This window comes from Coenobita brevimanus, chromosome 37 (assembly GCF_032717465.1).
Source record: "Coenobita brevimanus isolate Jiangsu-jjx chromosome 37, ASM3271746v2, whole genome shotgun sequence".
Lineage (NCBI taxonomy): Eukaryota > Metazoa > Arthropoda > Malacostraca > Decapoda > Coenobitidae > Coenobita > Coenobita brevimanus.
The window spans coordinates 3016279-3027082 of NC_136990.1; positions in this window are offsets into that span (position 1 = coordinate 3016279).

Below are 10804 nucleotides of genomic sequence, written 5' to 3' on the forward strand. Positions count from 1 at the left end.
ATGATACTGTAGAAAGACTGACGAGGAGAGTGTATGTGAGTGAGGTGGAGGGGGCCAGATGGAGGGGGAGGCCAAGGATATGAAGGAGCGTTGTGGTGTGGATGTGGATGTGACAGAAAGCGTTAGGAGAAATACACTGAGGTGGTTTGGCCATGCGGAGAGGACGGAGGGCGAGAGACTGACGAGGAGAGTGTATGTGAGTGAGGTGGAGGAGGGGAGAGGGAGGGGGAGGCCAAGGATGAGATGGAGGGATGGAGTAGAGAGGTATATGAGAGAGGTGGGGTGTGGGCTGGGAGCAGGGCAGAGAAATGGCGGGGGACAGGGGGATATGGAGGCGATTTGTCTGTGGCCACCCATAGGCGTCTGGCAATAGATAGATAGATAGATAGATAGAGAAATATGAGAAATAGAGCACCAGTGAAGAAGTGGCTGGATTTGTGGACTTTGATGAGGAAATGAAAGAAGAGACAGGGAAAAGCGAAGGAGTGGCCTCATAATGAAAGAAAATAACAGAAAATTAACAGAGAGCCAACAGCCAATAACGAATAAATAACAGACGGCCTATCTATTTTTCTATTGCCAGACGCCTTAATCCCTTATACGGGGTGGCGACAAGCAAATTGCTTCCACGTCACCCTGTCCCCCGCCATTTCACTGCCCTGCTCCCAATTCACACCCCTCTCTCTCATATACCTCTCCACTCCATCCCCCCATCTCACCCTTGGCCTCCCCCTCCCTCTCCCCCCCTCCACCTCACTCACATACACTCTCCTCGTCAGTCTCTCACTCTCCATCCTCTCCACATGGCCAAACCACCTCAATATGTTTCTCCTGACAGACAAGCAACAGTCGGAATTAAGGGAATTTTTATGAAGACATGAAGGAATACAGAGACAGGAAATGGAAAAAAAAAAAAAAACACCATTTTTATGAAGCAAATCAAAGTATATTTCATGAGGCAAATTATTTATCTTGTGTTATTTTTATTTACACAGTTCCCTGACCGAATTTTGGAGACCCCCCCCTCTCTCTCTCTCTCTCTGTCAGTGTGTCTGTCTGTCTGTCTCCTCTCTCTCTCTCTCTCTCTCTCTCTCTCTGACTGTCTGTCTGTCTGTGTCTGTCTGTCTGTGTGTCTGTTGTCTCTCTCTCTCTCTCTCTCTCTCTCTCTCTCTGTGTCTGTCAGTCTGTCTGTCTGTCTCTCTTCAATTAACACAACATTAATTTATTCAGCTGAGAACAAGTACCAGAGCCTGAGGAAGCTCCCTAACACCTCATCCTTAGCGATTCATTTTTAGCTACAGCTAGTTAATATCAATGCAAATGTTGCTTATGAGGAGTATTGGAATGATTTAATTGTCACAGTAGATGGTAGTAGGGAATAATAAACAAACTAAATCGCTTAGGAACAGGTGTTAGGGAGATTCCTTGCCCGGCGAGAGTACAGACATGAGATATAACAGAACATACTTAAAAACTTGACCTAGATATAATTTTCAATCTATTTTTTAGTGAAAGACGCGTGTTCATGCAAAATACTGGACCTTCATAGACAAATCCAATTAACTTCTTTTAGGAATATGTAAGAGAGGTTTTACTGCCATTAGGTCAAAGTTATGCTCAATTATCAACTCTGCTTTCTTTTACAGTCGATTATCTGGGTTTATGAGAATGCTAATGTTTTTATAACTTCATGCCCAGCTGTGTAAACTCGGAGACAAAAGTTCGTAGACTGTTTCACCTCCTCTGCTTGTCACTTTCCTCTGCTGGCTGATAGTCCTAAGCTGAGAGAGGCTTGGTATGTTTCTCTGGCCATAGTTACAAAAGTTCGCCTAATATTTCACCTCTTCTGCCTGTCACTTTCCTCTGCTGGCTAATATTCCTAAGTTGAGAGAGGCTCGGTATGTTTCTCTGCCCATAGACACAAATATTCGTCCAGTATTCACCTTTTCTACTTCCCTCTTCACTCTGCTAGCTAATATTCCTATGCTGAGAGGGGCCTGGTATGTTTCTCTAGCCATAGTTACAAAAGTTCGTCCAATATTTCACCTCTTCTGCTCCTAATTTCTCTCTGATCTCTGTTCCGGAGCTGAGAGAGGCTTGGTATGTTTCCCTGCCCATTGATACAAAACTTAGCCTAATATTTCACCTCTTCTTTTTCCCTCTTCTCTCTTCTGGCTAATATTCCAATGTTGAGAGGGGCTTGGTATGTTTCTCTGGCCATTGATACAAAATTTCTCCCAGTTTTTCACCTCTTCTGCTTCCCTCTTCCCTCTGCTGGCTAATATTCCTATGCTGAGAGGGGCTTGGTATGTTTCTCTGCCAATTGATACAAGAGTTCGCCCAATATTTCACCTCTTCTACTACTCCATTCCTTCTGCTGGCTAATATTACTAAATTGAGAAAGGCTTGGTATGTTTCTCTGGCCTAATATTTCACCTCTTCTGCTTCTCACTTTCCTCTGCTGGCTAATATTGCTAAGCTGAGAGAGGCTTGGTATGTTTCTCTGGCCTAATATTTCACCTCTTCTGCTTCTCACTTTCCTCTGCTGGCTAATATTGCTAAGCTGAGAGAGGCTTGGTATGTTTCTCTGGCCTAATATTTCACCTCTTCTGCTTCTCACTTTCCTCTGCTGGCTAATATTGCTAAACTGAGAGAGGCTTGGTATGTTTCTCTGGCCTAATATTGCACCTCTTCTGCTTCTCACTTTCCTCTGCTGGCTAATATTGCTAAACTGAGAGAGGCTTGGTATGTTTCTCTGGCCATAGATGATTCTCCCTGAAATGATGCGTCAGGGAGGAAAGTGACGGACATGCCCTAAGTGTGACGCAGACGCAGTGGAATAGTAGACCAACTTTTGTCTCACTCTGTGAGTAACATCTGTCTGTAGGATATTTATTTTTAGTAATATTTCAAAAGAAGGAAATGGGATTATTAAAATTCTTATTGTCAGGGAATACGGTCATGTAGAATTAGGTTGGGTAAGGTCAGAGTAGATTAATTTTTACTGGTTTGACAAGCCATGTATTAATGTTAACCAGTATATGTTTTATCGGCAAGAATATCGCCACTCTCTATCTCTCTCTCTCTCTCTCTCTTGTCTGTCTGTCTCACTCTCTTTCTTGTCTGTTTTTTGCCTGCCTGCCTGTGTCTGTCTGTCTGTCTGTCTGTCTCCCTCTCTCTCTCTCTCTCCTGTCTGTCTGTCTGTCTGTCTGTCTTTCTTGCCTGTCTGTCTGTCTGTCTCTCGAACCAAATCCTCCCCTCACAATTCTCAATCTACCACAATTAATTTCCCATTGCAATTAATGCTGTTAAATCTTATATACTTCCTTTTACTCAGCAGGGCAACATGAGGACTTGGATATGGATGGACTCTTATGGGGATTATTCTAGGGTGGAAATTAGACCTAGAAAAATGCCTGTCTTAACGAAGGTCGTCCCTCAGTTGACTCTTTAGGGTATCATTCTGTTCTGGGGGACAAATGAGACCTAGAAGAAATTGTCTCTGTCTTGATCATTAGGGTGCTTGGATTACTAGGCATAAATCAGGCATTATTTTTCATCTTTCCAATTGTCTTTTTTTAATGGAATTTATTGTGTCTTCTTGATCATTATTTTTTTTCATTTTATCAGTTCTCTTTCTCAGCTTCTAAATCTTCTTTCTTCGTCTCTTTTTTCTTTATATATATTTTTTTATCTTCCATTTGTTTTGCTTTACCAGTTGCCTTCATTATACATTATCTTTTTATTTTTTAAACCAATTTCCTTCATCATACATTATCCTTTTTTTTTTTAAAAACCAATTTTATCTTAAATTATCTTTTTTTTATTATACCAATTTTCCTCATCTTACATTATCTTTTTTTTTATTATCTTTTTATTTTTTAACCAATTTCCTTCATCATACATTATCCTTTTTTTTTTTAAAAACCAATTTTATCTTAAATTATCTTTTTTTTATTATACCAATTTTCCTCATCTTACATTATCTTTTTTTTTATTATCTTTTTATTTTTTAACCAATTTTCTTCATCATACATTATCCTTTGTTTTTTTTTTAACCAATTTTCTTTATCTTAAATTATCTTTTTTTTTTATTATACCAATTTTCTTCATCTTAAATTATCTTCTTTTTTATTATTCCAATTTTCGTCATCTTAAATTATCTTTTTTTTTATTATACCAATTTTCTTCATCTTAAATTATCTTTTTTTTTATTATACCAATTTTCTTCATCTTAAATTATCTTCTTTTTTATTATTCCAATTTTCATCTTAAATTATCTTTTTTTTTATTATACTATTTTTCTTCATCTTAAATTATCTTTTTTATTATTTCGCCCATTTTCTTATGTTATTTTATTTCGTTTCACCAATTTTCTTTTCTTCATTTTGCATAATTTTTTCATTATACTAATTTTCTTTCATTTTTCATTATTATTATTTTTTTATCAATTATCTTTCTTCATTTTACCTTTTTTTTTTCACTTTACCAATTGTCTTTTCTTCCATTTACATTTTTTATTCATTTAACCGATTTTATTTCTTCATTTTACATATTATTTTCATTTTCACCATTGTTTTTTCACTTAACCCAGTTTCTTTTCTTCCTTTTACATTTTTTTATTCATTTAACCGATTTTATTTCTTCATTTTACATATTATTTTCATTATTACCAATTTTCTTCTTCTTTATCTTATTTCATTTTTATTTTACCAGTTTTCTTTCTTCATTTTACATTACTTTTTTATTTTTACAAATTTTCTCTCTTCATTTTACATATTTTTTTTCATTCTGCCAATTTTCTTTCATTATTTTACATTTTTTTCAGTTTTTCCAGTTTCCTTTCTTCATTTTACATTATTTTTTTCATCTTACCAATTTTCTGTCTTCATTTTACATTATTTTCTTCATTTTTACCAATTATCTATCTTCATTTTACATTATTTTATTCATTTTTACCAATTTCCTTTCTTCATTTTACAATATTCTTTTCATTTTACCAATTATATTTCTCCCTATTACATTATTATCTTTATTTTACCATTTACCTTCTTCATTTCACTTTATTTTTCATTTCACCAATTGTCTTTCTTCATTTTACATTTTCTTGGTCACCAATTTCCTTCACCTTCTTTTCTTTATTATGTCAATTTTTAATAATATATATTTTTTCCATTTTACCAATTTTTATTTTCATCACTACCCATTTTCTTTCCATAATTACTTTCTTTGTTTTCTTTACCAAATTTTCTTGATCAGGTTATTTATTATCTCGCCAATTTTCCTTATTTTTTAACATCTGTTCACCTTATAAAACTGTCTATCCTGTTTTTCACCTTTCATTTCTTGTGTACACCTGGATTTTAGGTTGTAATTTCGTGGATAAATGAATGAGTGGATGGATGGATGGATGGATGGATGGATCAGTGAATGAATGAATAGATGGATGGATGGATGCGTGGATGGATGGATAGATGAATGGATGGATGGATGGATAGATGAATGGATGGATGGATGGATGAATGAATGGATGGATGGATGGATGGATGAACTGACGGATATATCGATGAATGAATGAGTGAATGGGTGGATGGATGGATGGATGGACGGATGGACGGATGAATGGATGGATGAGTGGGTGGATGGATGGTTGGATGGATGAATGAATGGATGGATGGATGGATGGATGAATGAATGGATGGATGGATGGATGAATGAATGGATGGAGGGATGGATGATCTGACGGACAGATGGATGAATGAATGAGTGAATGGGTGGATGGATGGATGGACGGATGAATGGATGGATGAATGAATGGATGGATGGATGGATGGATGAGTGAATGAATGAATAGATGGATAGATGGATGGATGGATGAATGAATGAATGAATGGATAGATGAATAACTGGACTATTTTCTTCATTTTTCACGTCTGCACACCTGGTTCCACTTCTCTAGAAACTCACTTGGGGATATTGTGTTGCGGGAACGGCTCAGTTTGCTGGTGTGGGCGTGGGTGTGGCAGTGGGAGTAGGAAATGAATAAATGATGCAGGATAGACACTGATAACGCTGACTGTCTGCTGGTGTGGGCGTGGGTGTGGCAGTGGGAGTAGGAAATGAATAAATGATGCAGGATAGACACTGATAACGCTGACTGTCTGCTGGTGTGGGCGTGGGTGTGGCAGTGAGAGTAGGAAATGAATAAATGATGCAGGCTAGACACTGATAACGCTGACTGTCTGCTGGTGTGGGCGTGGGTGTGGCAGTGGGAGTAGGAAATGAATAAATGATGCAGGATAGACACTGATAACGCTGGCTGTCTGCTGGTGTGGGCGTGGGTGTGGCAGAGGGAGTAGGAAATGAATAAATGATGCAGGATAGACACTGATAACGCTGACTGTCTGCTGGTGTGGGCGTGGGTATGGCAGTGGGAGTAGGAAATGAATAAATGATGCAGGATAGACACTGATAACGCTGACTGTCTGCTGGTGTGGGCGTGGGTGTGGCAGTGGGAGTAGGAAATAAATAAGTGATGCAGGATAGACACTGATAACGCTGACTGTCTGCTGGTGTGGGCGTGGGTGTGGCAGTGGGAGTAGGAAATAAATAAGTGATGCAAGATAGACTCTGATAACAGTCTGATGGTGTGGGCGTGGGTGTGAGAGTGGGAGAAGATAGAGGATGGGGTTATTGACCTCTCTCTCTCACTGACTTTAATTCAATTACTTCAGTCTTGTATTCATCGTCCGCTCTCTATAATTCGTTCATTCACACCTTCGCTCTCCATCCCTCGCATGCACAGAAGCGAAATCAACACATCAGTATGCACACACAAACACAGGCCCCAGACCCCGGACCGACTGCTCTCAACCGGTCTGTACGCCTCCTAGCTAGACCAACTGACCTTTTCTAGCCTGCATTACACGGAGTACAATCCACTCATTACATTCCCGCCTGACTGGTTCTGTACACTTATGCATTACTTATTTCATGCATTCACGGTTCATGTTGTGTATATATTTATCTGCTTATTACACGTAGCCTTTCAGCATTCTCTCTCTCTCTCTCTCTCTCTCTCTCTCTCTCTCTCTCCTAATAGATATATCTGCTCACTACACTCAGTCTTTCATAATGTTTTTCCTTTACTTATAGCAGTCCACACACACACACACACACACACACACACACACACACACGCAGGAAGAAAACGAAGATGGCAAACTTCACGATGTTTTTCTTCAGGGCTAAAACGAGAAGACAGTGGATGAGGGTGGATAGGATGGTGATGATGCTTGAGGTGTGTGTGTGTGTGTGTGTGTGTGTGTGTGTGTGTGTGTGTGTGTGTGGAGTTAGTATGCCAGTATGTGGGTGGGAGTGTGGGTATGGGTATGTGTGTATAGGTGGGGGTGGAGGTATGAGTGTGTGTGGATGTGGATAACGATATGTGTGTGTGTGTGTGTGTGTGTGTGTGTGTGTGTGGAGTTAGTATGCCAGTATGTGGGTGGGAGTGTGTGTATGGGTATGTGTGTGTAGAGAGGGGTGGAGATATGAGTGTGTGTGGATGTGGATAACGATATGTGTGTATGTGTGTGTGTATGTGTGGAGTTAGTGTCAGTAAGTGGGTGTGGGTATGGGTATGTGGGTGTATGGGCGTGCATATGTAGGTGTGGTTGATCTGAGGTATGTGGGTGTGGATGTGGATAACGGTGTGTGTGTGTGTGTGTGTGTGTGTGTGTGTGTGTGTGTGTGTGTGTGTACTAGGAGATGCACATAAAGAGTCAAGATGCTCTCAATAACAGTAATTAAGATGTAAACTTGCTTAAGGCCTTCAGGGATTCTTGTTTTTATCCACACACACACACACACACACACACACACACACACACACACACACACACACACTAGAGAGAGAGAGAGAGAGAGAGAGAGAGAGAGAGAGAGAGAAATCAGTCTCTTATCTCCAGTGACCTTATCTCTCTATCTCAAGGCGATATTATCAAGAAAATTCTCTCGCACTCAAGGGGTTAATGAAGGCGGGGTCCGGCTCCCTAACACTTCTTCCTTAGCGATTTATTTTTGGATATGGCTGGTTAAGATCCTTTAGTACGTTATTTATGCACAGTATGGTGATATTGGAAGGATTTATATAACACAGACTAGGATAGTAAGATGTGGTAAAGAGAATAAATCGCTTGGGAGAAGGTGTTAGGGAGAACAGCTTACAGAAGGACGTAAATCTCAGCCTAATTAAGGAACTAAAAAATACACAGGAATCAGCATAGGATTATTACTTACAGGGACGTCGAGATCTCTGTTCATGTCTTATGGGAGAAATTACAAGAATCACTACTTACTGTCCCATTGTATTCTCCCCACATGGCTTATGGTTGAAATTACCCCCCTTCCCCTCTCTCTCTCTCTCTCTCTCTCTCTGGGTGGATTATGCAGGCTAAATCAATGAGAAACAGGCGATAAGGGAGCCTCCTAGGTCGACTGTACTACTGCCCAGAGTCATTTATGGGGAGTGCTCAGACCAGTCACCTGCCTTCCACCTGTCGTCTGACCCCTGACCTCACATATGGGGTGATTAGATGGGGGAGAGGGGAGAGAGGAGGAAGAGGGAGGGAAGAGGGGAGAGGAGGGAAGAGGGAAGGAGGAGGGAGGAAGACAAGAGAGGGATGGGAAGATGAAGTGAATGAGAGGGAACGAGGAAGAGAAAGAGGGAGGGAGGGATGGTGAGGGAGAGGGATGGAGGATGAACACACACACACACACACACACACACACACACACACACACACACACACACACACACACACACATTTGCTACAATTAGAGAAAAAAGTTAGCTTAATATTCCTTCTTCTTCTCTTCCTTAGCGATTTATTTAGGGATATGGCTGGTTAATATCCTTTTATACGTTATTTATGCAGAGTATGGCGATATGAGAGAGAGGGGGGTGTGAGCTGGGAGCAGGGCAATGAAATGGCGGGGGACAGGGCGACATGGAGGCAATTTGTCTGTGACCACCCCTTACGGGATTAAGGCGTCTGGCAATAAATAGATAGATAGATAGATGGCGATATTAGAATGATCTGAATAGCACAGAAAAGGACAGTAAGGTTTAGCAAGATAAATCGCTTAGGGAAAGGTGTTAGGGAGCGTCCTGAACCGACAAGATTACGGGCCCAGGTGTTACGCAGAGCCACAGGTATTTTTCCATTTCAAATTACCCGCCAGAAAATTAGGTACAATCGCGGTAAAAAATTCTAGGTACATGGTTTGGGTTATTGAACTAAGGTAGCGAAATTGGAGCCCGCGTTATTATTATTATTATTATTATTATTATTATTATTATTATTACTACTACTACTACTACTACTACAACTACTACTACTACATCTACTACTACTACTGCCGCTGCTGCTGCTGTTACTATTACTATCATTACTACTACTACTACAACTACTACTACAACTACTACTACAACTACTACTACTATTACTACTATTTCTGCTAATATTATTACCCGTCCCAGCCCCAGAGGGGCTTGGGGACGGGTATTATTTTCACTTGGTTTGTTTGTCTGTCTGTCTGTCAACAACTTTATGCGAAAACTATTGGTGCGATTTTGACTAAAATTACAGGCATGATGGGCTATGACCTTCTGATCACCTGATTAAATTTTGGGCCAAATCGGGCCAAGGCCCAGGCTGTAGGCCCAAAAAATGTAAAAAAAAAAAAAATCGTGTTTTGTCCCTAACTCCTTTGCAATTGGTGCTGTGGACATGAAACCCAAACCTAAAGGTGCATCTTTCAAATCTGCATCCTATAACATGCCTCATTACATCAGGGGGGTCACCCCCCAGTTAGCGGTAGGGGGGTCAGTGTCAGGTGGGTCCTATAACATGCCTCATTACATCAGGGGGGTCACCCCCAGTTAGCGGTAGGGGGGTCAGTGTCAGGTGGGTCCTATAACATGCCTCATTACATCAGGGGGGTCACCCCCCAGTTAGCGGTAGGGGGGTCAGTGTCAGGTGGGTCCTATAACATGCCTCATTACATCAGGGGGGTCACCCCCCAGTTAGCGGTAGGGGGGTCAGTGTCAGGTGGGTCCTATAACATGCCTCATTACATCAGGGGGGTCACCCCCCAGTTAGCGGTAGGGGGGTCAGTGTCAGGTGGGTCGGGCCTAAAATTTCAAATGGGCATAAAATCGTCAATTTTCACCCGATTTACTCCAAATTTGATATGTGACATCTTTGACTAGATATCCTGTTGTGTTTATACGTCACCACTAAAATGGCTGCCGGCCACGGGTTTGCTGGGCCTTGCCACCGCTTATTCTTATTATTATTACGGTTTTTACTGTTTTGTTTAGCCTGGTGCCATTAGGTTTGGACCCAGTGTAGAGGCAGTGTAATAGAACTTTTGACTAAGACTGTACAAACCTTCTCTCTCTCTCTCTCTTTCTCTCTCTCTCCAGCTGCTGAACCATTATACTGTACAGAGTGAGTCAGAAGTCATGTAATATAGGAATTATTATCATCTATCTATTGCCAGACACCTTGATCCCGTAAGGGGTGACCTCAAACAAATCGCCTCCATGCCGCCCTGTCCCCTGCCGTTTCGCTGCCTTGCCTCAACTTACACCCCTTTCTATCATACACCTCTCAAATCCATCCCTCCATCTCATCCTCGGTCTCCCCCTTCCTCTCCCCCTTTCCACCTCATTCACATACACTCTCCTAGTTAGTCTCTCGTATTTAATGGCATTCTCGGTCTTGTGTGGTTCTAGGTC